Raw genomic sequence first — 25,710 nt, 5'->3', positions numbered from 1 at the left:
TACAGATGTTAATAGCAGCTTTATTCATAATCACCAGAACTCAGAAGCAACTAAGCTGTTCTTCAGTAGGTGAATGGATAAACTGTGGTCCAGCCAGAAAATGGACTATTATTTGGTGCTAAAATGAAATGAGTTATCAAGGCATGGAAAGACATGGAGGAACCTTAAATGCATATTACTAAGTGAAAGAAGCCAATCTGGGAAGGTTCCGCAACTGTCTGATTCCAACTGTATGGTGTTCTGGGAAAGGGAAAACCACAGAGACTAAAAGATCAGTGGCTGTCAGAGGCTAGAGGGGAAGGAGCAATGAATGAGGTGCAGCACGGAGCATTTTAAGGTCACTAAGACAGACTACTCTGTATGATGCTGTGACGGTGGATACATGTCATTGCACATCTGTCCAAACCCACAGAGTGCACACCACCAAGTGTAAATCCTAGTGTCAAGTCTGGGCTCTGGGTGATGATGACGTGTCAGTGCAGGTTCACCCAGTGTCGCAAATGCATGCTCTGTTGAAGGCGTCAATAATGAGGAGGCTGTGGGGACAAACTGCAGTTCATACACTGAATCCAGCCCCAGACACCGCTGTTAATAAAGCTCTGTGGGTGTGTGGAATGTCCGGATGCTCTGGCGTCTGAACAGCAGAGCTGAGCAGCTGCACCAGAGATCAGGAGGTTTGCAGACCCTGAAATACTTACTCCCAAGCCCTTGACAGAAAAAGTCTGCTGAGCCCTATTCTAAACGAATCAGAATTCACCCTGATGAGACAGGACAGCAGGGCCCAAACCAGGCATGGTTAATGGGACTGAAGCAATGTTTTAGTTCCAACACCTTTGCTGAAGTCCTGCAGATCCAGCGACAGACTGTAGCCAGGAAGCGTCTGCAGAAGGAGTCGGTAGCAGGCCTTCGCGCCAGGCTCCGTAATGCCGGGGGCCACGCGCTGCAAGGGGGCCACCCTCTTGAAGAAGGCGGACTTGCGGTGGAAGCCGATCAACTCATAGAGCTCGGAGAGGATGCTGCACTGCTGAATTCTCTCCTAGGAATGCTGAAGCACAGGGAAAAAAGCAACAAGCATCTGAACGAAACATGTAATGGAAAAAAGACACGTAAAAAATTTTCCCTTAAAACAGAGACCCAACGATACAGGAAGGAAGAGGAAGGCTGACTTCATGCACTGATGGGACCGGATGCAGAAATGCAGGGAAGCAGCGCTGTGCAGATGCTCCAAACCCACTCTGGGCCCCACCTTTCCGCGTTCCGCCTCTCCTTTTACTAGAAAGGTCCGTATTCCCTGAAACAGTGGAATCTGCTACCTAAACATGGGACACAGAGAAGGGAAATAGGAAAAGGACGGGAAAGTAAAGGAACAACAGTTCATCTACACCCTAGGGTTTGGGCGGGACTTTCACCAAACACACAACCTCTCAAAGCACAGAGCACACAGTGAGAGGCTGACAGAGTGACTGCGACTTCTGCTCCTTAAACACCAGCTACCTGCCAGCACACGCTGTGCCCGTTACTGAATCATTACAATCATTTCAGAAACTATTACTACCCCGGCTCACAGGCAAGGAAATCTGAATCTCGGGGAGGATTTATTATCATCCTGGACAAATTCCCATGGCCCAGAAGTGTCAGAGCCTCCGGCAGACACTGGACTAAAATGCTCCTCATCACCACGGGCCCTGAGCCCAGGCTGAGGCCACGTTAGGTCTGCACGGGCCCAGAGCATGAGTCTGTGGGACAGGGAGTGGTCCCATTTGAAGTGCCAGGCCAAGGCCCTCAGGAACATATGTAATGAAACCAAATACCCAAACTCATTTCCAACGCACTTCCCTGTCCGGTAGGACTGCTCGGCACATCTGGCTTATCACCTGTGCACAGGCTGTGCAAGGGGCCCAGACAGTGACGTGACGTCCCCATGGAAGTGGCTCAGAGACCGCTTCATCACAGGACAGACTCTCCCGGCTTCCAACGTTAACTCTCCATTCCATTTCCAACTGGAAAGTAAGTTTAGACTTGTTTTCCTCTCCAGAAACAAAGACAGTGGTAACATCAGTGGGAAACTCAAGACTGAGGAAGAGTCTCCTGGACATTTGGAAGGATAGGCTGGGGAGGGAACAGAGATAGGGATCAGAAAGACCCGTGTTCCAGTCCAAAGTCTGCACATCACTCGCTTTGACAGTTTCCTTATTAATACAGGTGATAAAATCTAATTATGATTGTTTTGAAAACTAAAAGAAATAACGTATGCCACTAGCATAGGTGTAAAATCCTCCATGAGTGTTCCAGAAATGGACGTGACCATGGTTAGATACTGTCTGCCAAGTCTTGTGTGCTAAGCTCACATCAGCCAGCCAGAGATGTGCCAGAGAATGCCTCAACAGCCAGCAGCCTTCTCCAACTTGGAAACTCACAGTGTCCGAAGAACAGGCAGTGGTGGATGCTTTGGGACACTGTGGAGGTAGCACTCCAGTGATGACTTTAAAAAGCTGGGGAGAATTTAGGGGACCATACAGTTCAAATACAGTAAACTCATTCCATGTCTACAAATATTCATCTGTAGCCATGATGATTCAGAGAGGAAATACATATTCAAACGTACATCATTTTCCCACATAAGTGCATCAATACAATTTGGAAAGAATGTAACTTTCTTCTCTAGATCACACAGTGGGGATTACAAGGTTTGTACTGACAGCACTACGTGTAAATCATATGCAAACGTAACTGGGTCCATTATCAGTCATCATCATTTGAAGGGAAGGATGGAAAAGAACAAAGCCAAGCTAATACGCTCCGGTATTTTGTTGGGTTACTATGTCACAGAGGAGACGGACAGGTCATCAAGGAACCACTCTGCCGTGATCACGGAGCCAGGGAACGGGATGGGCGGCAAGATGTATGGCGCAGCCGTAGCTGTGCCCGCCCTTCTAGGCAGGTACCCAGTCACTTTGACAAGATGTCAAAAGTGTATGCCCACGTCCTCATCACCTGTCATGCATTAAAGAGAAATGGAAACCTATAAACGGCCAATAACCTCGGTGGGTACACCGTCCAAAGAGCAACGTCACAGTTTGACAACTGGCCATCCCGGTTCCCTGGGCTTCATTCTTGGAGAACCTTAAAAACCACTCCTCTGTCCTCAAGAAGTGCTGCCTACTTGTCCTATCTTTGGCTCAGGGATACAGCACGTTCACGTGGACTTTAATGTCTGCACAGATTTGACTGTCTTTCTCCAGGTTCACTTGTCCATTCTGAAGAGGCCTGAGTTAAGTCCAAACTCCATAAGATCAATTCCCTCCAGTGACAACTCAACGAGCCTGCAATTACAAACCAACTGAACAGGACTGTCCTCAGCTAAAAATGTCACCCGCCCTTCACTGCTTTCTTAATCTCCTCTCCTGGCTAATTGCAACAGACTAAAACCACCCTCCACCAAGTTCCCTAACTATGTCAAATAGAAAGTAAGGTCCATAAAAGAGGTGACAACTCCATAGTCACCTCTGAATTCCTAGCATATGTTAATGTCAATAAGTAGAACTATGATTATGGCTTCTTTCCTTTAAAACCTTTCTGGTTATTTAAATGAGACCATGGAAGGGAGGAGTTTGGGTTCAGTATCTTGATCCAGTAGACTCTGGAGACATTTTTCGGAATGGCTGTCCACTGATTCATTCAAAACACAACTTCTCTTTCCGGGAGGAGCTGTGATTTTCTGCCAGGAGCTTGTTGTCACTCTCATGCCAGAACAGATTTAAACTAAATACATACATTGGATATGTTATTTTTCCCCGCTTCCAAAAAATTTAACTTTCCTTACTTCCTTGCCTTGAGGAATGCTTTTTTACTTTTCATTCTAATTCACCCTTTTATAAAGCAGGATTCTCAGGATGTGCTTGGCCTTACATAAGAACAGCCATCCAACTCCCAGTGTGAGAGGCCTTGGGCTCATCTCCTGACCTCCTGTCAAGGCAACTGAAACTCAGTTCAGGAGCCAACTGGCCCCCCAGGGCTTCTAAGGCTCGCGTATCTCCCAGAATCCCTGCTTTCTGGTTTGACATGTCTTCTGAGGATTTCCCCTCACTTACTTCACAATTAGCTGTGCAGCTTGAAAGATGAGGAAGGAAGGTCTTATTTCTTAATCAGCATTTTAAGGAACTTATGTAATGAAGGTTTTCAAGACTTTCTAGAACCCTCCATTGCCAAGGCAGAAAACACAATAGATATTTTCTAAATTTAGCTATCATGTGCATTTTTTCTTTGCTTTTGTTTTCTTAACTGCTAACAGACATTTTTTAATTAAAAAATAAAATAAGGCCCCAAATAGGATAGAACATTGAAGAGGAAACAAAATTAAAGGGCAAAGACAGAAAAATGATAAGTACTCTACAAAGTTAATAGAAAACATACACTATGGATCAGATCAGCAATTCTCAGTAACAACTAATTGAAAACTGACTATGAGGTAAAATGTTTCTCCTGTCAGGAGACGGCCAACAGAAAGCAGAATTAAATCAACAAACTAAAATTCTAAGTCTGGCGAAGTAGAGAAGTCTACCAGCTAAATGTGTTTTCTTCTGGAAGAGAGGGAGACTCATAAGATCTTTTCTGTGGAGCCTGAGCCCAGGTGAGGACGGTGAAGTGAGCTCTGTAAGTACCCAATTAGCAAAGTGGGTGATGAATAAAGAGACGTGAGCTTTGATGACAGAGATGATACTACTATTCACTTGTCCTTTAAGTATGTCTTCACGTTCAATGATCAATACCTCGGCGTCCTCAGGGATTGAGATTATAGGAAAATGCACAGCCCGGGCCTAGACCTCCTCTGTGATTGTGGCACTGCACTTAGATGTTTCAAGGGCACCTCCAACTCCACCTGCAAAGAGCTGACTTCATGGTGCTCCTCCCATGGCCGTCCTGCCCAGGGCCCCTTGTCGGGGTCAAGGTCTGTCTGCCTCTCCCAGCTCAGTCCCATCACTCACAGATGTGACTGGACCCCTCCTTCAGGGCCCAATTTCCTCAGTCAACGAGTCCTACCACCCACACCTCACCTACCAGGTTCTCACTGGCACTCCCTCAGCACTGACTCTGTGCTGGGGACCACACTGCACACTATGAACACGTTATCTCACTGGATCTCCACAGCAGTCCTGGGAAGTCGGTATATCACTGTTTCAATTAATAAGATAAATTGTTTCACTTCCTTGAGTGTGTCATCCAAAGTGACACGGCTACTGAGACACAAACATGGTACTGAAAGTCACTTGAAAATTGAACACTGCTACACCTCAAAAACACCCTACTCTGACTTATCACATCACCTCCTGCCGAGCCTTCTAATTGTTTCTAAGCATTCTACAAGACAAAAGTGATCTACGAGAGCACCCTTCTCCCCTACTTAAAATCTGACAATGACGTTCCACTTCCCTTAGGAGAAAGCCCCACCGGGCCTGAGCAAAGCCCAACAGCCCGGCATCCGCGTTCCCTGCGCGGCCGCGCCGCCTCACCCACCACGCAGTGCTACACGTGCCGTGTCCAGGACAGGGATGCTGACTCCCTACAACCCGGGGATCGTCTCAATCGAACAATGATCACCCTCTTCAGTGGTCACCCTATTCATTGCTGACTCTCAGAAAAATATTTTCTCAGGGTGAATCAATATCTTTTTCCTTACAACTTCCCATCATTGATAATGAGCTCCCCCCAAAAGAGAGAAGACCTAATCCTCAGTCTCCTTATCTGCAATGTATGAATAACAAGGAAATATGAGAGGTTTTAAGCGAAATAATATTGATATGAAGCTGAGGGACAATTCCCAATATACAGTAAGCACTCAATATGTGCTTACTTAGTATTAATAAAATAGATTCCATTCCAGCAACCTTAAATCAATGTTTTATGGCTTTGTCCAAAAGACTACTGACAAACTATTGGACGAACCCCTTTGAGCAGATCCGCCCAAGCGTACTGGGATAGGTAAGCCTTGACTCCAGTTACAGCTGCAGCCAACCAGCACTACGGGGCAGGGGCAGTTTGCTCAAACTCTTACATGTTGTTTGAGCATTTAGTTGTAGTTATTGAATAAAGACAGGTATTATATAGTCAAAGCTCCTGAAACATAAATCTTCAAAGATTGATTCAAATTAGGTTTCAAGTACAACACTCTCACTAGAAATTATTTGAAAATTATTGTCTTAGCTCCTCTGCACATCAAAAGGTCATGTTCTTAATGTATCTGACTATATACACTGAGAGGATTGTTTAAAAGAAATTAAGATGAAGCCATAGTGAATAAGCTTTCATTACAATCTGCACAAAGCCCCACCCAAGGGTCTCACTTCTCACTTCCACATAGGAGTTCAGGTAGCTTAACCTGGGTCTTGGTTTCTTATGACACGGGGGTGGGAAGAATTGTGGATAGATTTATGTAGCAAATATAAATCTAGGGTATTTGCTGTGTAGGAATCCTAGAAATAAATAAATTGATATATAGTCCCACCCTTAGGAAGCTCAGCCTTTCAAATTACAACAGCATAAAAAATGAAATGAGAGATACATTTAAGAAAATTTTACAAGATTTTCACATTGAAAATTTTGAAGTATCACCAAAAAAATAATTAAAAGATCTACATATATGGAAGGCATCCCATGTTCATGGAATGGTAGACAATATTGTTAAAAATGTTAAGACTCCCGAAAGTGATCTACAAATTAAATGGAGTCCCTATCAAAATTCCAGCTGACTTCTTTGCAAAAATTGAAAAACTGATGCCAAAATTCATATGGAAGTGCAAGGGGCCCAGGTCAGCCAAAACAATCTTGAAAAAGAAGAGCAAATTTGGAGGACTCACTCAAAGGTTACTACAAATCTATAGTACTAAAGTCATTATGGTACTGGCATAAGTTTGAATGCAAAAATCTATGAGACACAATAAAAAATCCAGGGGGGAAACTTACATTTACAGTCGTTTTTCCAGAAATGTGCCAACAACACTCCATTGAAAGAATAGTCTATTCAACAAATGGTGCAGAGACACCTGGGTATCTGAAGGCAAAAGAATGATTCTGGAATCTGGACCCCCGTATTTTATATAACAAATAAAATATTAATTCAAAATGGATCACAGACAGAAACGTAAAAACTAAATGTATAAATTTTCTAAAAGAAGACATAGTTTAAATCTTTGTGGTCCTAGGATAGGCTATGGCTCCCTAGATACAATACCAAGAGCACAAGTGAAAAACAAGAAAGATAAGATGGACTTCATCAAAATTAAAACCATTTGTTACAAAGGACATCATCAAGAAAGTGAAATGAAAGGGGAAGGGGGTAGCTCAAGTGATAGAGTGTGTGCTTAGCAAGAAAAATAAAATGAATAAATCTAATTACCTCCCCTAGAAAGAAATTGTTTTAATGTTTAAAAAAAGTAAAGTGAAACGACAATCTGCTGAATAGGAGAAAAATTTTGCAGAGCATATATCTAATAAGAGACTAGTATCCAGGATATAAAACAAATGCTTACAACTGACCAATACAAAGAAAATCGACCCAATTTTTAAATATGCCAAGTATTTAAATAGATACACAATTGGCCAATAAGCATATGAAAAGATGCTCAGCATCACTTGCGAAATCAAAATCAAAATGATATCTGATTTTACACTCACTAGGATGGTTATAATCAAAACATGGACAATAACAAGTGTCGGTCAGGAGGCAGAGAAATGGGAACCCTCAATATGCAGCCGTTGGAAAGGAGCAATGGTGCAGCTTCTTTGGAAAAGCCTGGTGTTTCCTCAAAAGGTTAGAAATATATGGCTCAGCAATTCCACTCCTACATATAGAGTCATCCCTCAGTATCCTCGGGGGGTTCGTTTCAGGAACCCCCCACCCTGGATACCATAATCCAAGGATGTTCGAGTCCCTTTACAACCAGCCATCTGGATCCATGAAGTGGAAACTACAGATATGGCGGGCCAACTGTACAGCCAACAGAATGAAAATATATTCTCACAAAAACTTACACATCAATATTCATGGCAGTATCATTCAGAGTAGACAAAGGTTACAAACAATATCCATCCATCAATGAATGGGTAAACAAAATTACCAAGAATAGGCCCACAAATTTTTGGTCATTGAATCTTTGACAAAGGAGGTGAGAACATACAATGGAGTAAAGACAGCCTCTTCAGCAAATGATGTAGGGAAAACTGGACAGCTGCATGTAAATGAATGAAGTTAGACTACTCCCTCACAGCATACACAAAAATGAATTCAAAATGGCTTAAAGACTTAAACATGTAGTCAAGACACTATGAACCTCTTAGAAGAAAACATAGGCAAAACATCTGACATACATCTCAACAATGTTTTCCTAGAGCAGTCTACTTAAGCAATAGAAATACAAGCAAAAATATACAAGTGGGATTTAATTAAACTTGCAAGCTTTAGCACAGAAAAGGAAACAATAAGCAAAACAAAAAGACAATCTATGGAATGGGAGAAAATAGTTGCAATAAATGAGACTGACAAGGGCTTAATTCCCAGAATATGTAAACAGCTTTTACACTTCATAAGAAAGAAAAACAAACAATTCAATTCAAAAATGGTCAGAAGTCCTAAAGAAACATTTCTCCAATGAAGACATACAATTGACCAAGAGGCACATGAAAAAATGCTCAATATCATTATCAGAGAAATGCAAATCAAAACTGCAATCAAGTATCAACTCTCACTAGTCAGAATAGCCATCATTCAGAAGTTCACAGACAGTAAATGCTGGAGAGGCTGCGGGGAATTGGGAACCCTCCTACACTGTGGTGGGAATGAAGTTTGGTGGAGCCATTGTGGAAAACAGTATAGAGGTTCCTCAAAAGACTAAAAATTGACCTCTCATATGACCCAGCAATCTCACTCCTGGGCGTATATCCAGAAGGATCCGTAATTCAAAAAGACACCTACACCCCAACTTTCAGAGCAGCACTATTTACAATAGCAAGACATGGAAACAACCTAAATGTCCACTGACAGATGACTGGATAAAGAGTTTGTAGTGTATTTGTACAATAGATTACTATTCACCCATAAAAAAATAATAAAATAATGCCATTTGCAGCAACATGAATGGACCTGGAGAATGTCATTCTAAGTGAAGTAAGCCCGAAAGAGAAAGAAAAATACCATATGAGATCGCTCACATGTGGAATCTAAAACAAACAAACAAACAAAAAACAAAAAACAAAAAATAAAGCAAAGAAACAAAAAGATAAACTTATCTACAGAACAGAAACAGACACAGAGACATAGAAACCAAACTATGGTTACCAGAGAGGAGAGGGTGTGGGAAGGAATATATTGGGAGTTCAAGATTTGCAGATACAGAGTATGTATAGAATAAACAGCAAGTTTATACTGTATAGCACAGGAGAATATATTTATTATCTTATAGTAACTTATGTTTAAAAAGAATATGAAAATGAATACAGGTATGTTCTTCTTTAACTGAAGTGTTGTGCTGTACAAAAGAAACTGACACATTATAAACTGACTAGACTTCAATGAAAATGTTTTTAAATAGACCAAAAACGAAAAAAAAGAAAAAGGATATTATCAAACTAAAAGAATAAAGTACTGATTCAGGCTACAACATGGATGAACCTTCAAACTTTATGCTAAAATAAGCCAGACACAAAAGGCCAAATAGTGCCCTTTAAGGTGAACTGTATCTGAGTGTTTATTGTACTATTCCTGTAAATTTTCCGGAGGTTTGAAGTCTATCAATATCAAAAAAAAGTTTTATTCATTAAAATCATAAAACGCTTCCTCACAGGAGGGCTTTAATTATTAAATGCAAAAATGCATGTAAAGCTCTTGAAACAACACTGCACGTCCACACACAGTCACTGCTTTCACTGCCACTCAGAGGTTGGTACCAGCGCTGATGAGAGCTACCTCCACTCGCTCTCCTGCATACAGGAGTGAGGGCCTGAGCTCTAACAGGCAGTGTGAGCGTGAACCTGGGTCAGACACAGCCACATCCCAGACTCTGCGTTACCCAACTTTCTTATACAAACTGCAACATATAATGTAAACACGCTACAGGGATGTATCTTACAACGCAGGGAATACAGCCAATGTTTTACAGTAACTATAAATGGAGCATCTATTGTACACCTGAAATATATCATATTTTAAATCAGCTATATCTTTGTAAAAAATTAAAAAATAATTTAAAAATGTTATCACTTTAATATTCAATTCAGTTTTTAAGTAACTACTAAACAGCTTAGAATGTATAAAAGCATTTAAGTGTGCTGTTTGTTTACATATTTATTTACTTTTAGCCTCCTGCTAAAAGAGAAATTAAACAATTTTTTCAAACACAGCTTAACAACCATAACAACAAAAAGGCAAAACTGAGAGTGAAGAGAAAATGGAGATTCAATACTTAAATGAAACCAGGGGGAGGTAAAGTCATAAAAATGGATTCCATGAAGTCAGGGCAAGTGTTAAAGGCCGACTAGAAATTCAGGTGTAAGATTCTTGACAGATAAAGCAAAAAGAAAAAGATGATGGGGAGGGCGGTACAGCGTGTGCTTAGCGTGCACAGGGTCCTGGGTTCGAACACCAGGGCCTCCACTAACAGATAAATACACCTAATTACCTACCCCCCCAAAGAGCCCCAAAGAAAAGAAAAAGACAAATTTCTTTCCCAAATAATCCTGATATTAAATTTGGATTAAATACTTAAAAAAAAAAAAAAAACAGAAAAGATGAGTGACACTGTGAAGGAAAAGCCCAGCTGGGCTAACAAGCTAAGTCACAAATCTAAGTGTGATAAGTGTCCGTTTACTGATGTAAGTTTTGCTGGGCTAACTCGTAAATCCGATGTCAACAATTGTCAGTAATGTGATCTGTTCCAAATTGATAAGCTTCAGTGTACTGATTCCTTGCTTTTTGTTGTTGGAGCCTTATTGGCTAATAGCCCCATACTTGTAATTAAACCTATAAAACCTCACATGCAGGTCTTGGAGGTGCTCAGAGCTTCGGAACAGAAGCCCCTCTGAGCCCGCCGGGGTAATAAATCTCAGTACTCCAACCCTCTGTGTGGTGCTTTTTTCTTGGCTGGCCTGTTGTTTCCAAAACAACACAAGCGACGATGCCCGTGAGATAGTTCTGCAGTGGGTGCTGGCAGGTCCCCATGTCTCACGTGGGAAAATCTGAAACATCCTTCTCACCACTCAGAGTCATCATAAGCCCACACCTCACCTCCCGCTGTTAAATGCAGGAGCACAGGCAGGGCCCGGCCTTTGTTCTCTCTGTGTCATCACAGTGAGATAGGATGGAAGGGGGCAGAGCACATCCATTCAAGGAAGGCCACAACAATTAACATCATAATGGTGAAGGATTCAACCCCCAATAGGCCTTGAGGCACAGGATGAAGAGATTTAACTTCTAGCAGATCTTGAGCTTCATTATGCACCCACTGTAATAGTAACATGGTGAATAACATGCCCCAGGCACCATGGCAGTCCCAAGGCTAGCCACAAAAGGTCAAAGGGTGGGAAATGGTCAACTCTCTGGGAATACAAGCCCCTTGCCCTAAGGCTGATCCTTCTACTTATTAGCATATGAAACCACCAAGCCCAAGAAAAAAGAGCAACAAAACACCACCTCGGGGTCACCACTCTCTCTCCCTCTTCAGAGAAGGCCCACACTATGTGGAGTGTGTACCTACTTTTAATCTGAGCATCAAACCCCCACAACTCGTGAAGTTTCTCTTGCCTTTCAATGTATCTCTCTGAATAAATATACCTTTACTCAACACTGGCTTGCTCTTGAATTCTTTACTGCATGAAGCCAAGGAACAAAATCTGGTGGGGCACATCCCAGGGGCTCATCCAAAGCCTGAGACACAGCCCTTCTCATGCCTAACGTTTTTTTTTTCTTGTATCAACAGGACTGGGTTGTGAAGGGAGCTCTGAGGCCCCAGCTAAGGGACAGAAGCAGCCCCCAGGGCTCGAATTGGCAGGCAGCCTCTTCCCCAGCAGGGGCCCTGGGGTCTGCCCAGTTCTGTGTGTTTCCCTGTTGTGCTGACTCCCCAGCCTGACAGCGTTCTCCCTAGGCCTGTCCCCACAAAACCCTTCTCTCCAAAATACAAGCAAATCATGTCACAGTCCTCTTGTTCAACCAGGAAATGTTCAACCCACTGTTTCCCTCCCCAGTAAAGTACCTAACTGTCCTCCCTCCCATCCCACCACTTCTTTCTTTGTGACAACTCTGCACTCCCCACCCACCATCCTGAACGCAGGTGCCTTGCTGGCTGGGACCGAGATGTTTCAGTCTCACACATCCTGCGTCCATTCACTTTCCCCTTGTTACCTTATAAAAGCCTTTCCTGAGTCACCCACGAATCTGATACTGAACATCACAAAGTGCTGAGTTTGCAGTCACTGTGTGCATACCTCCCAGGTTTTGAGTAGGTTTCCTTCACAAGATCTTCATTAAGGAGCTGCATCAAGAAGTTTAAAGAGTCTTTTCTTACATCTGAGCTGAGGAGCCTGCAAAAAATTTAAATGGCTTTGAAGAGAGGGTTAACCAGGGACAGAGGGTTCGCAGGTCCTATTCAACAGTGTCATGAGGCAAAATGTTCTTCAAAGGCTCAGAGTGGCTTCTGAACGTGGAGTCAGCAAGGAGGAGGTGACAGGCAGTGAGTAGGGTGGGTGACACTGGGTGCGCTTCCCCAGCTGGGGAAGAATTGGATTTTGTTCTAGTTTTCCAAAAAATTTCTTACTACCTTTTTCACCTATTGTCACATACCATTTCCTACGAATTAAGAATATCAATGTCAGTCATTTGGGCCACTTGGGAGAAGCAACACGATGCCATTCACAGGGCTGGGACATGACAGCCACACCAGTCTAGGTTGATAGACCAGTGGGGGTATTTCCAAGGTGATCACGGGCATGCAGCAAACTCCCCAGCTTCAATGACCTCATCTCAAAGGTGGGGCCAATAAAACTACCAAGAAAAGTGCGTGATGATTATTGCCGACAACTGTTTACTAGGTAATTGCCCGTGACAGCTGCAGCTTAATGGGTAATGAGTATGATAACAAGGCCCTGTCTACCTGGCCACACGCTCCCTGCCTTCCTGCCTTGGTGCAGCAGCAGAGTTTGTTTAGCCGATATGAACGCCCCCAGAGCAGCACTGATGGGAAAGCTCGCAGCTCTGCACTGCGAGGTGTGTTCCTTTCCTTCTCAGTGCTGATCACAGTTTGCTGTCATCTGTTTTTATGTTTATCCCTTTTATAACTGCCTCCCCCCGGAGTTTTTGCTCAAGCAGCGCAGGGCCAGTGTGTCTTGCGGCCTGCCAGATATTCTGGGCTGGGAAACAGCTGACCCCACATCTGGCTCTATTGCTGAACGGAGAGGGCAGAAGGCCCTGGGGCACATGCTGAACCGAGGCCACTGCACCCAAAATTATGATCTGACTTTGGGCAAATTACAGTCTTCTTTACCCTGAGATTCCTCATCTGTCCATGAAAATAAATGCCCATGGCACACAGAGTTACAAGGATTAAAGGAAATCACCAAATTCATAACCTAGCCAAGGGGCTACCAGTGCGTCCTCAACAGACAAATGCTGCCTTTACGGCTCTGACACACGCGAAGTGGGGCGGCCGCACACAGTGAACACTGATAAATGCCAGTGTGTTAAGTGCTTCATGTGTGCTACAATACTCTTCAGAACTTACAACAATCCCAGGAAGAAACGAATAATATCATGCCCATTTCACAGATTCACCAACAGGTTAAGAGAGGTTACATTCTAGTCCAAGGCCCTATGGTGAGGAAATGGCGATTTAAACCGGATTCTGGGCCCAGGCCTTGTCTCCAACTCTCTCCCAGCCACCTGATCACTTGCCTATGAATTCCACCTGTCCAATACCTAAGTGTGCAGTCGGCCAGCTCTTAAATGCAATGTGTGCCACCGTTTGTCAATGTTGGTTAATTACCATAAACTGTTCTCAGAAACCACTACAGAAAAGAAAGGTGGACTTAAGGAATTCTGCATTGCGTTCTCCTGTAATGTGCAGAAACCCTTCCCTACACCACCAAATCCAAACGTATGCTTCCTCCATGTTTATGTTTGCACACGGCTTATTAAAGTAGAAGGTACCTGCAGTAATTCCATCTCGGCTGCTTTCCAAGGTTGCAGATTATCCATAATCATTCCGTGAATGAAAATACTACAATGTGAATGAAAATACTGCAACCATGTCAGTAAGCAAAGAATGCTGAAACCAAGTCATTAGCGGCTGCTGCCACCCCCCAGCGAGGAAAGGCCTGCAGCCCAGCCGCTGCAGCAACTCACAATGGTGCCCTCTGAGCAGACTCAGAATAAGAAAGGACAGGATACTGGCCCTAGATAGCTAGGTGCTTGTCTAAAGAATGAATTCAGTGAGTCCAAAATATTTTCTTCCTCCCATATATAGAAAAGCACTAAATTATTGAACTTGAGATACCTGGCTTTCTTTAGATAACAAGCAATCTTTTATTGTTCCAACAACCTTGTCTTTGTTGTAAAGCTCCTATATATCCTAGCTCATCCCAAACCTCTTGGGAGCAGTCCCTCAGAGAGATCTGAGAGGCTGTCATCCCGGCTCGAGTCCTCCCGCAAATAAAACATAACTCTTAAATTTTAGGTGGCACATGTATTTCAGTCAACTGTTTTGGACACCATGAAGGGACCCAGAGCAGACTTTCTCCACCTGAACTCTCCGAGTAACTGGGGCCTTTGTACCAGCAGTGGCCCTTTGTGACCATCCGCCTCCTCGGGGAGTCCAGATGAATTTGGGTGAGTCTCTCCTGTTTCTCGGATCTCATATATTGGTTGATAATCCTGAGTTTTATTTGGCGGTGTTTCCAGGTACCTGGCCCTCCAGTTGAAGGAGACTGGGGGGAATTACCCACCCAGTGGAGACATACTGGGTGGGACCTCGTTGAAAGGTAACGGGAAATACCCACATTGAAGAGACGTCAGAAGTGGGCTGGTGGAAACCTATTAGGAAAATACTCACCCAGTGGAGACGTCCTGAGTGGGTCCAAGTTGAAAACACTGGGTTCAGGACTGAGTGGTTAGGTAAGAGGCTGGTCTAATGTTTTCCTCAATTTGGTTACATCCATTGAATTTTTCAGGATAAAAGTAAAACTCTTATGATGAACCATTCAACTCCAAAAATGGGACCATCCTCCTGGCTGGTAACAGCTTTCTCGGGTGACAGAGAATCTTGCAGGAGTGGTAGAGACAAAGACTTCATGCCATAGAGTTGTCCCTGCGGGAAATCTTACTAGCAAATTTATTCTGAGTACCCGACCTTACAATGGGGAATAGAACTTTCAAAAAAAATAAAAAAAAGAAAAGAAAAGAAAAAGAAATGACAGATTGCCAGCCTCCAATTAATACCCCAGCCAGGTTTATGTACATACAAAACTTACAACATTAATTGGGAATTAGAAAAGAAAATCTCAATCTGAAAGTAAATAATCAGGCCTGATAGAAACATTTTTTGGAATTCTGAACTTATAAAAACAAAATCCACTTTAGGGGGAACTTGAATTTCTCTTCCTGTGTCCTTGAAATGTAAACGTTTTATCTTTCTCTGGGTCTTTTAAGTGTGTTTATGTACGTATATGTATGTTTACTTTCTTTTTAAAGGAAACCTTGGACTCTGCCATACAAAAGGTACAAGTATTGCGTACATATGGTGGCCACGTAAATAAATTGGATTCTAAGCAATTCTTTGTACCAATTTTCAGATATTTTGCCATCTTAAACTTTGTTGCATCAGCCTGGACCACAAAGGCCTTTAGATTTTGGAGAGTAAAGCTTTGAATTTTATTTAGGCAACACCCCCACTCTCATGTGGAAAAGCCTCTTCATCTTATTCATTTAAAATCACTATATATATATATATATAAATTGATGGCCATATGATGGATCCTTTAATTTGGAAAAGCTTTTAAATTTGTGAAAGTTGAAAGAGATCTCATGATAAACAGCTGTTTAATTGGTACCTATTAAAATCAAGTTTAAAGATAGAAAAATATATCTAATTGTTAACCTAAGAACTTAGTTAAAAAAAAAACTGTTTTGAAAAGCTACATTTGTGTTTTTCCTTTCCAATAAATGGTTCTAGAGATGTTAATAAAAACTTAGAATAATTATTGGTAATTAAGTTGAATAACTGGAAAAAGGATTGTAAAAATGTCAGAAAAAAAAAGATAAGGGCTTATCCCAAATGGATAAATATTTTTATATGGTTATTTTGAATGAGATAAATAAAATGGACATTTTTGGAATAGATACAAGGTTTTGATACTACACTAGTAAAGTTAAAAAAAAGGGCCAAAGAGATCACCTACTGTCCCCCAACATTAAAGTTCAAACAAGTCCATTTTATTTGCCACAGTTTAAAATATATGTATATATAGACTGATATACTTGATTAATGATTGGGACAACAGACCAATTAATCAAATTAAAAATTGAGTAGGACCTAAGCACTTTGGCTGAAACTTGGGCATCCTAGAGACTTTTCTATAAAATTAGATACAATGAACAACAACAACAAAAAGTTTCTGGCAATCCTTCTAGAAATAAAAATTATTGATTAAACCTAATAAATATAAAAATTAAAGGTATAAGATTTAAAAAATTTGAGATAAATATTTATAAAATTGGTATATTTAAATGGTCTTTATATAAACCTTTTGCTTAATTATGTTGTGGGATAGATCTGTTTCAATGGAAAAACGCTTCCCCTTCTTGGTATTATAAGGCTGGGCACATATCTGTCCCTCAGAAAATATTAATTGAACAAAGTAAAGGAAACCAATAGAGTTACATGAGCCATCCAATATAACGTAGAACTAAAAACTAATATACAGTGGCTAATAAAAAAAATATAATAAGAGGTTTACCCTGGGTTTAACTTATAACTCAAGGAAAAGAGACATCACTAAATACCTTATGCAAGCTTTGGAAGACATGATAAAGTAAACCTTAAAGTTTTAAAACATTGAATTCTTTGTTTACAGCTCTCCTGATTGATAAAAAAAATGCCAATTAAGGAGATACAATTGGTTCTGGGTGACAGAGCAGTTCTCTGGGGAACTGGAAGCGTGTGTCTTTGTCTTGCAGACCAGAAATGTAAATACAGAAACAGTGACCTAGGACTGAGCCTAGTTAGCTCAATGAGATAAAACTTAGGGCCAAGAAATTTTTGGCATTTTAGAACTCAGAACTCTGACGGGTCCTTCAGACTTTGTCAAGAAATCTTAAATATCTGTTTCATAAATAGTAAGCCTTAGTGATTTGAGCAAGCAAATTCAGCCTACTAGAACTATTATTATACCTATATTATAATTAACTTTTAAAGTGAAGCTATGAGATCTCTAGCTTTTGTCTGTTTATAAACCTGCATACACATTACAGATGTGAGATATTTATACAGCTAAAAAAAAAAAATCAAAGTCAAAGATCTCTGCTTAATTGACGTAAAAAATAAGAGCTTACAAATTAAGTATTTTTAAAATAAAAACTGAACAAATTGACTTTCAGCATCACGTGAACTGGAAAAATTCAATATTAAGATAATATTTGATATTGTTTAGTTTAAGTTTGTTCTAATTAATATAGACATCTTTAAAGTCATCAATATTAAGTATAATACCTTTACTGTACCTAGGTTTAATGAAAGTCAAATAAGATCCTGTTATATCTGGTGAAGATTTGTCAAGAAAAAAATAACAGTAATGTGGTGTGGTAAAATTTTAAGTAAATTAAATGCAAATGAGATGAGAGCTTTGGGTAAATTTTTAAAATATATTTTTAAAATGTATGCTTAACATAATCTCTAAATGTTTGGTATCTTTAAATTCTAGAGTTGTGCTAAATTAAGTTAAATGATAGGATTTTATTTAATAGCTATGCCATTTTCAGATAAAATAAGATTGAAATATGAATTACTTAACATTTAACTTACTCTTACAGAGAAACTAAAGGTGTTTAGTTATATTAATAAATGGTTGGTGCCACCCTGAAATAGACTCTATTTTTAAGGGAATGATCTCAGTATCCTAGGAAAGTAAGATAAATGTGTAAAGGAAGATATAAGAATGGAATTATATTTTGTTAGTGAAAAATAGTGACTTTGTCCTGAAGCTGGTTATTTCTGAATGGAAGAGAAAATAAGGGACACACTAATATGAGAATAGAAAGCTGTGGAAGGCTTGTGGAAGAGGTACCCTAAGGAAAGAGTTTCGTACGTTGTCGGAATTGGCTAAATTTAGAATCAACTTGGGCAAAGTAAATGAATCTTAGAAGTAAGTTGGTACAAGACTAGATTTGGTTTTCTCGCTGTTAAGAGGAAACATGTTTTTTGAAATGTTAATCCACCTTCAGCAACAGATTGTAAACCTTCTTATACCACTTAACTGATCTGTTCTGCCTTTACCTTTGACGTATTTTCTTGTTAATGAATAAGTACTGCTTTACAGTGACCTATATGTTTATCTGACCAAGTGTTCTGAAATCTTTTAAAAAGATCCCCAGATATCAATTTCTAATTAAAGTTCTTTTAATCTCCAGTTAAGTTTGGGAAGTTACAGATGGCCCCTGAAACATCCCAAAGAGAGATTTTAAAAGAGTAAGTTTCAATTGGCGTGTTAAATAACATGATATTGTCAAATGAATAATAAATCTTCTAAGGTTATATTGTATGAGAAAATATTATTAATATAGATATTGTAGAAATTATATGGACTCCCTAAAATTCTGGTATATCTGAAATGTTACCAGTGATAATTCTGGGTATAGTGACCAGGTTTCTTTATCGATTATAGTGTAACGGTGTTTAACCATGATTTTAAATCTTTTGTCATTTATAGACAGTTAATGGTTGTCTTCTGATGGTTTTGCAAAATGCTTGCTCTTCAAGGAGATTTACTGATTTCTAATAAATTTCAAACTATAGCAGTGAACTAAACTGGGTAAGAAATTTTAAATTTCCAATGAAAACTGTGATTAAAAGAATTAGTTACATGGGACTGAGTAAACTGGTGAATATGTTTATAAATTTTGATTTTGTTTAAAATACTACTGGCTTTTAACCTGTTTCCCAGACATAAAGAATCTCTTCTCTTTAAGCTAGCTATGATTCACAGCAATTTGATAAATTATACCTATGTAATCAGACTTGGAACAGTTATCTTTTCTCTCTATCTGATCCCTCAATAGACTAAAAACTCTTAGGTCCCCAGTGGCTCTATCAGACAAATGAGGAAGATCATCTCCTAACAGATATAGGAATCTCAAGGTATTTTAAGGATTTTAAAGAGAAAAGAATTTACCTAAATTTGTAAGGCAGAAATCCATGACAAGCCATTGACGGGGCTTTCCAGGCCTTAGCAAATCTTATTAACATTCTACCCTGAGACTCCTTATTAAAAGTTCCAACACAGCCAATTTAAAAAAGCCTATATGATCAAATAATCAGACTTGACTTGTAAAGAAATTAATCTTGATTTGGCTTTGAGAAAAATGAGGGTAATTTTAGAGAGAAAAAATCTTATATTTTACTGGATATTAAGTTCTAGTTTTGTTAATTGAGGTCTATATTTACTAAGACACTTCCCAGATCATTCCTTGCTTTTATGTCATATTGCTGTACAGTTTAATTTAATTATGAAAAGGATACTCTAGGTTTGTTTCCGAAGCTCAGTAATCTATCCTTGTGTAAATTTCCAATGCTCCATGACCTAAGCCAGGGGATTATACATACTGGAACATGCATGACTTAAAGAACTGTCTCCAACCTGAATGGAAAGACCTTTTATCAAGTACTCTTAACTAGACCATACACACAAAAGCTGAAGGAAACGGAATTTCGGATTCATTTCCTATCAGAAACAGCCACTGCAATGCACTGGCCTATAGAGCACTTGCTCACCTGAAAACAATGCCAAAATGGTGAAAAAGCTACCAGGCCAGGATGAGAAGAAGACGACATCTGAGCTCGACAGCTGACCCAAGACAACGGACCAGGCTTGTATACCAATTACTTTGACAATTTCTCCTACCTTTGATTATGAACTACTCCAATTGTTAAGTTTATGGTAAATTACCTATGTCTAGTACTTCTGTGTTACCTTGGTGGGTTTCCCTACTCCAAGGCTCTAACTAGATAGCCCTCAGAAACGTTATTCTAAAAATAATTTATAGTTCTGTTTAGGCCACTGTTGATCTTACAACGTGGGAGAACTCACCTGGCCAATTAATACCTGCTCGGAGCCTGACCATAAATACGAACTTTCTCATAAGATCACTCAAACTCAATCAGAAATACAAGCAAAATTTTAACCCAAATATACAACTTCTCTACTATTAAATTCTTACTCGTTACTTAAAAACGTTACTAGCTATATTAGTTATATGATCTCTATTTTATTAAATTGTTGTCTGTTACATTTCCCAACGTGTAACTAGGCCTACAAGATTGATGATGGCTAAACATCCTGAAGAAATAGATAAAATTTTTAACCCTGCATAAAATAAATGTAATAGTGTGATTCTAGGTATGGGAATGAGCAACGAAGGGCAAACATTTCCTGGATCATAATAGACTAGTAAGACAGGCGATCCAGAAAACTTTTAGTATCAACAGGCCCTGATAAAAAAACCTAACACCTTGAATGGCAGCTCAGAAAATTCTTCACCTGAAATAGGAATGAGCCATCCTAGCACCGTGGGACAAAATTGGTCATGAAATGTCTCTCAAAATATAGGTCGAATTTAGGACCAAGGGGGAGCACTGTGAATGAAAATACTACAATGTGAGTGAAAATACTGCAACCATGTCAGTAAACAAAGAATGCTGAGACCAAGCCCTCAGCAGCTGCTGCCACACCCCAGCGAGGATATGCCTGAAACCCAGCCTTTCAGCCACTCACAGTGGTGCCCTCTGAGCAGACTCAGAATAAGAAAGGACAGGATACTGTCCCTAGATAGCTAGGTGCTTGCCAAAGGAATGAATTCAATAACCCATATGTTTGCTTCATCCCATACATAGAAAAGCACTAAATACTTGAACTTGAGATATCTGGCTTTCTTTAGATAACAAGCAATCTTTTATTGTTCCAAGTACCTGGTCTTTGTTGTAAAGCTCCTATTTATCCAAGCTCCTCCCCTACCTCTTGGGAGCAGTCCCTCAGAGATCTGAGAGGCTGTCATCCAGGCTCGAGGCCTCCCGCCAAATAAAACATAACTCTTAAATTTTAGGCTGAACGATTATTTCAATGAAGTCCCAGAATAGACACAACTCATCAATTCTGTAATGGAACACACTGAGTCAGGAACCAAAAGCATGTTCTAGTCCCGAAAAACTACGGTTTCCTCTTTCTTCCTGTCATTATACAATCACACCAGAACTCATTAATTTGCTGTCTGCACGCTTGGCAACCAAACTCAGAGAAGATTCAACTTAACAGAGCTCCATGCTGGGGAGAACCCCCCGCAGAAGCACAGCGGTTGGCCTGCCCTCCCACACGCTCTGCTGAACCCTAGTGTCCTCCGTGGAGACCAGGCCAACAGAACTGCTCCAAACAGCTACAAAGTCCCACAGATTAAATAAAAGCATTTTATTTTATACTATATGTTATGTATATACTCATCTCTGAAAACAGCTTTGCCAGAAGCCCAAATCTTCAACATTAATCTGCAAAGGCAAATCCGGTCCCCAAGGGAAAACAAGTTTTAAGATGATGCTATGGCCTCCAAAGTCCTCTCCAGGACCATCAACCAAACTGCCTGCAGGCCTGCAGCTGCAGGCGGCTACATGTCTGCTTTTAAAGCAACCCCTTCCTGCCCTCGGGCACTACAATGTCCCTCTACGCCCTCCCTTCTCAGGGTAAGAGCAGCTGCTGCAGAACCTTGCAGGGCAGCACTGACAGGACTGGACTAAAGGATCAGAGCTAAACTAAGCCTTCTGATGACACGAGCTGTGTCACTTTACAGATGAAGATATATATAGAGAGGGTTGGGGTGATATTGCTCAAAGTCACACAGCTAATAAGTGGCAAAGTCCATACCTCTGCTCCTCCCTCTGGCGTGATGCCCCAGCTGGGACGCCCACAGGGTTCTCTCGTGCCTGCCTGAACAGTCCTTTACTGTCACTCATAACCCACAACACGGTCTGACCCTAGCCTGCTTTTTCAGCATCTTTTCCTTCCAATCTCGCAGGAACAAGGCCTCTTGGGCCACTTTATGACTTCCGGCTTCCCAAAACCTCCATGCTCAGGCTGGTCTTGCCTGTGCATCCTTCCCCCTGCTCAGAGGCACTTCTTCCCCTGCAGGAGGACTTTTCCACTCTCCACAGGGACACCCCCTCAGGGGAGCCCTCTTCTTGTCCTCAGAAAGGCAGGTGTCCCAGGCCACATCCCGAGCTGCCCCATTAGGTCTGCGGGTGCTCAGGTCTGCTAGTCAGACCAGCAGCCTCAGAGCCAGGAATTATGCCCCGGTCACCCTGCAAACCTACTGCCCGCCTCACAGCCCCCAGCCAGCAGGCCACCTGGAAGTCACAGCAAGTGCCCCACCCAATCCAGAAGTCTCTTCATTTGCCAGCACCGCTGATGACTTGTCTCCAACCTTTGGTCAGTTTTGCAAAAAAAAGCACCTTCCACAGTGAACAGGGGGTTTTCGCTTCTGCTCCCATCCTTACTGCAAATGTCAAGGGAAACCAAAAGGCCTTTTCTCAACACTTTTCTGATGACACCCTTCCACCCACTATACTCATATGCTCAAGAAAATTGGGTCCACGTGATTTTGTTTCCCTTACGCTAAGTGGCTCAAAACACTTTGTGATTTTTTTTTTCCTTTTTTGAGGGTATTTGTACTCACTTTCTCGGCTTTAATCGGTTTTCGTCTCTCTTCAGTATCCCAAGCAGTTACCACTTCTTAGCCCCTTCAGCAGCCTCCCTCCCAACATCTAGTCTAGGAAATCAGCTGTGATGAGGGGCCTGGAGGCAGTCACAGAAGAAGTAACTAAGGGACAGAGAGGCGACATAGTTTGCCCAAGGTGATCAGCCTCAACCCCCAACAGTGTGTTTCACGTCCCTCTGTTTAACTCTTATGCTAAACAAGCTAACTTTTTGTAGATTATGGTTATAAACAGATGAGGTATCAAAATACATACAAGGACACACATCAACTCTAAGATGTTCATTAACTTCACTATTTTGTTTCTATTTTTTTATTTCTATTAAAAAATAATTAAGAACCTCTGCAGTCAATATAGAAAAATGTTACTGGGTTTTAATCCAGAATATAGAGGTGTTGTGTGTCATTACTCATACTTATTTGTATGTTCACAAGACAAAATGATTTGAAGGTCTCTCTCCCCTCCTCCTACTCAGTACCTGCTCTCACCAGATCTCCCAGTCCACACATCTAACAGCCTTTCACTTCACCCACAGCTGAACTCATCAGTTTTCCCCCAGAGCTCCCTCTGCAGCTTTCCCTCCTCAGAGCACAGCAGGACCATCACTTACCTCATTAATCCACCCAGAAACCTGGGCCTTCCTCCATCCTACCTTCACAGACAGCATTCATCCTTTCATTTTTACCATCTAAACATGCCTTCAATCTGTTCGCTTTTACACACTGACCGTCCCACCGCTCAAGTGGAAGCCACCAACACTGCACACCTGGACTCACGAGTCTCCCAAGTGTCCCCACAGCCGCTCTCACGTACTTGAGACAAAAGGGATTGTGTCACTCCCGCGGTTTTAGGACTCTTTTCAAACCCACTCTTCTTAGAAGAAACTCCCAGTTCTTCACCTGATAAAGATCTTTGCCATCAAATTGTCAGCTCAGGGAGGGCAGGACAAGCCCTCTCCCCTCGGCCCCTCCCTCTGGCAGAGCATCAGGTTGGGAGGACCTGCTGAGCTACACCAGCCTGTATTCTAACCCTGGTCTTGAGTTCTTAGCAAACTGCTTCACTTATCCATACAAACCCAAGGTAGATTAGAAAGATTTTAGATGTTGAGCTAGACTATTGATTTGGGGATTTTGCACTAGCAACCTGCAAGTACATGTTCTAATGATTCTGTCTTCTTAAAACCACACCCAGATTTAAGGAGTATTTGTGGAATGTCTTCGGAGTAAAAGGGACTGTACTTTAACAGACTATATGTTTTATAACATGAACAACCCTGACAGGGTCACAAATGGAACCACCTCACAAGTGACAGAAGACAGGTGAGAGGCACAAAGCAACAGGTCACAGAGATGGTAAGAGCAAAGTTGTTTCTCCAACCCCCAAAAAATTTTTTGAAAGAACCGAAAACTCTGAATTTTGAAAGTAAAACACTATCATATAAAGAAATAAAATAAATAATCCTCTTCATCAGTGTTTCAAGATCTGACTGCAGAATTTTTAGCATGCCATACTGAATCCTAGCACAGAAAAATCAGATGGACTAGTGGTGAGTAAGTTCCAGGGAAACGGCAGCAATTCCTCCACTTGTAAGAGGACACACACTCAATTGTCGAAGGTGATTTTAAACCACATTCTGGAGAAATTCAGAAGATTCAGGCACCGATTCTAGATGGTGATGACACGGAAGGACGGGTTGGATGCATGCTTCTAACTGAGTCACCGGCATTCTTACACTGCAGGGGGAAACGGAGGCTCTCAGTTATGAGCAGAGATGTTCCTGTCATGTCTCCCAGGCCGTGCCTCGGGGACTCAGTGTCCTGCAGCAGCCTGGCCCCAGACGAGGACCCGCAGCGTGGCCCACTCAACCAGGAGGGGCACTGTGGTTGAGAAAGCCCATCCCCGATGGGAGAAAGAGGGGCTGGTGGGGTTGTGTGTACCTATAAATGATCATAGAAATACACCTGCATACATTCATTTGATACAATTAATATTAGCAGGCTATTTAACAAAATTTCAATTGTCAGTGTTAATTTTACCATTCCTTTCCTCTTGTCCCCTGCACTCTGAGACAGGCTTAGGCTCTCTCACACCTGCAGCTCTGATGCAATAGTTGTGAAGTCATTTTACTTTGCTGCAAGTGTCCTCGCTCCCCGTGTCGCTGTGACTGTCGTCTCTTAACAGAGTCAGATGTCTTCCTGGATCTCTCCCTGAGTTCCTTGCTCCTGCTTCTCAGATCCTGAGATAAAGAACAGGTGAAGACACATGACTAGAAAAGGCACTGTGGACTTGACCAAGTCCTCAGTGACCCCCTAGGTGAGTGCTGCCCACACCTTACCTTCGATTCTCAACGTTCTGCCCAGGGTGACATCCAGACAGGAAAGAGTCTTGGGCCCAATTAAAAGCTGTGAGGCTTGGGTGCAGGGAAAGGTGCAGGAGCTGGTTCTGGAGCCGGGCCCCTCCCCACCTCTGCTACTCTCTCTCCCAAGGCCCTGCCCCCAAGCCCCCAGGCTCCCTGATCTTCTGTCCTTCTCTTCTACACTACTCCAAGCCCTTTTCCCCTTCCTTTATTCCCTGATTATCCCCAGCTGGAGTGATTTTTTCATCACAGCATCTAAAAAAAATTTCCTACAGCTGAAAAAGAAGTCTCCAGAGGTCAATGCCCACATGGTGGTTCCTGAAGAGAGCCCCTGGTTAGGGGGACTCT

The 25,710-nt window shown here is 41.6% G+C and overlaps 1 long non-coding RNA gene across 1 annotated transcript; it reads right to left on the bottom strand.

The window, feature by feature from the left end:
- On the bottom strand, positions 1-25,710 carry LOC135320570 (uncharacterized). The gene is made up of 3 exons (XR_010379772.1): positions 25,043-25,710; positions 12,472-12,567; positions 1-1,045 (listed from the first exon to the last, which is right to left on the bottom strand). It is a non-coding gene; the product is annotated as an uncharacterized LOC135320570 (long non-coding RNA).

The sequence above is a fragment of the Camelus dromedarius genome, unplaced genomic scaffold (genome assembly GCF_036321535.1).
Source record: "Camelus dromedarius isolate mCamDro1 unplaced genomic scaffold, mCamDro1.pat HAP1_SCAFFOLD_197, whole genome shotgun sequence".
Lineage (NCBI taxonomy): Eukaryota > Metazoa > Chordata > Mammalia > Artiodactyla > Camelidae > Camelus > Camelus dromedarius.
Note: the sequence above shows the minus strand (reverse complement) of the source record. Positions and strands in the feature narration are given on the sequence as shown.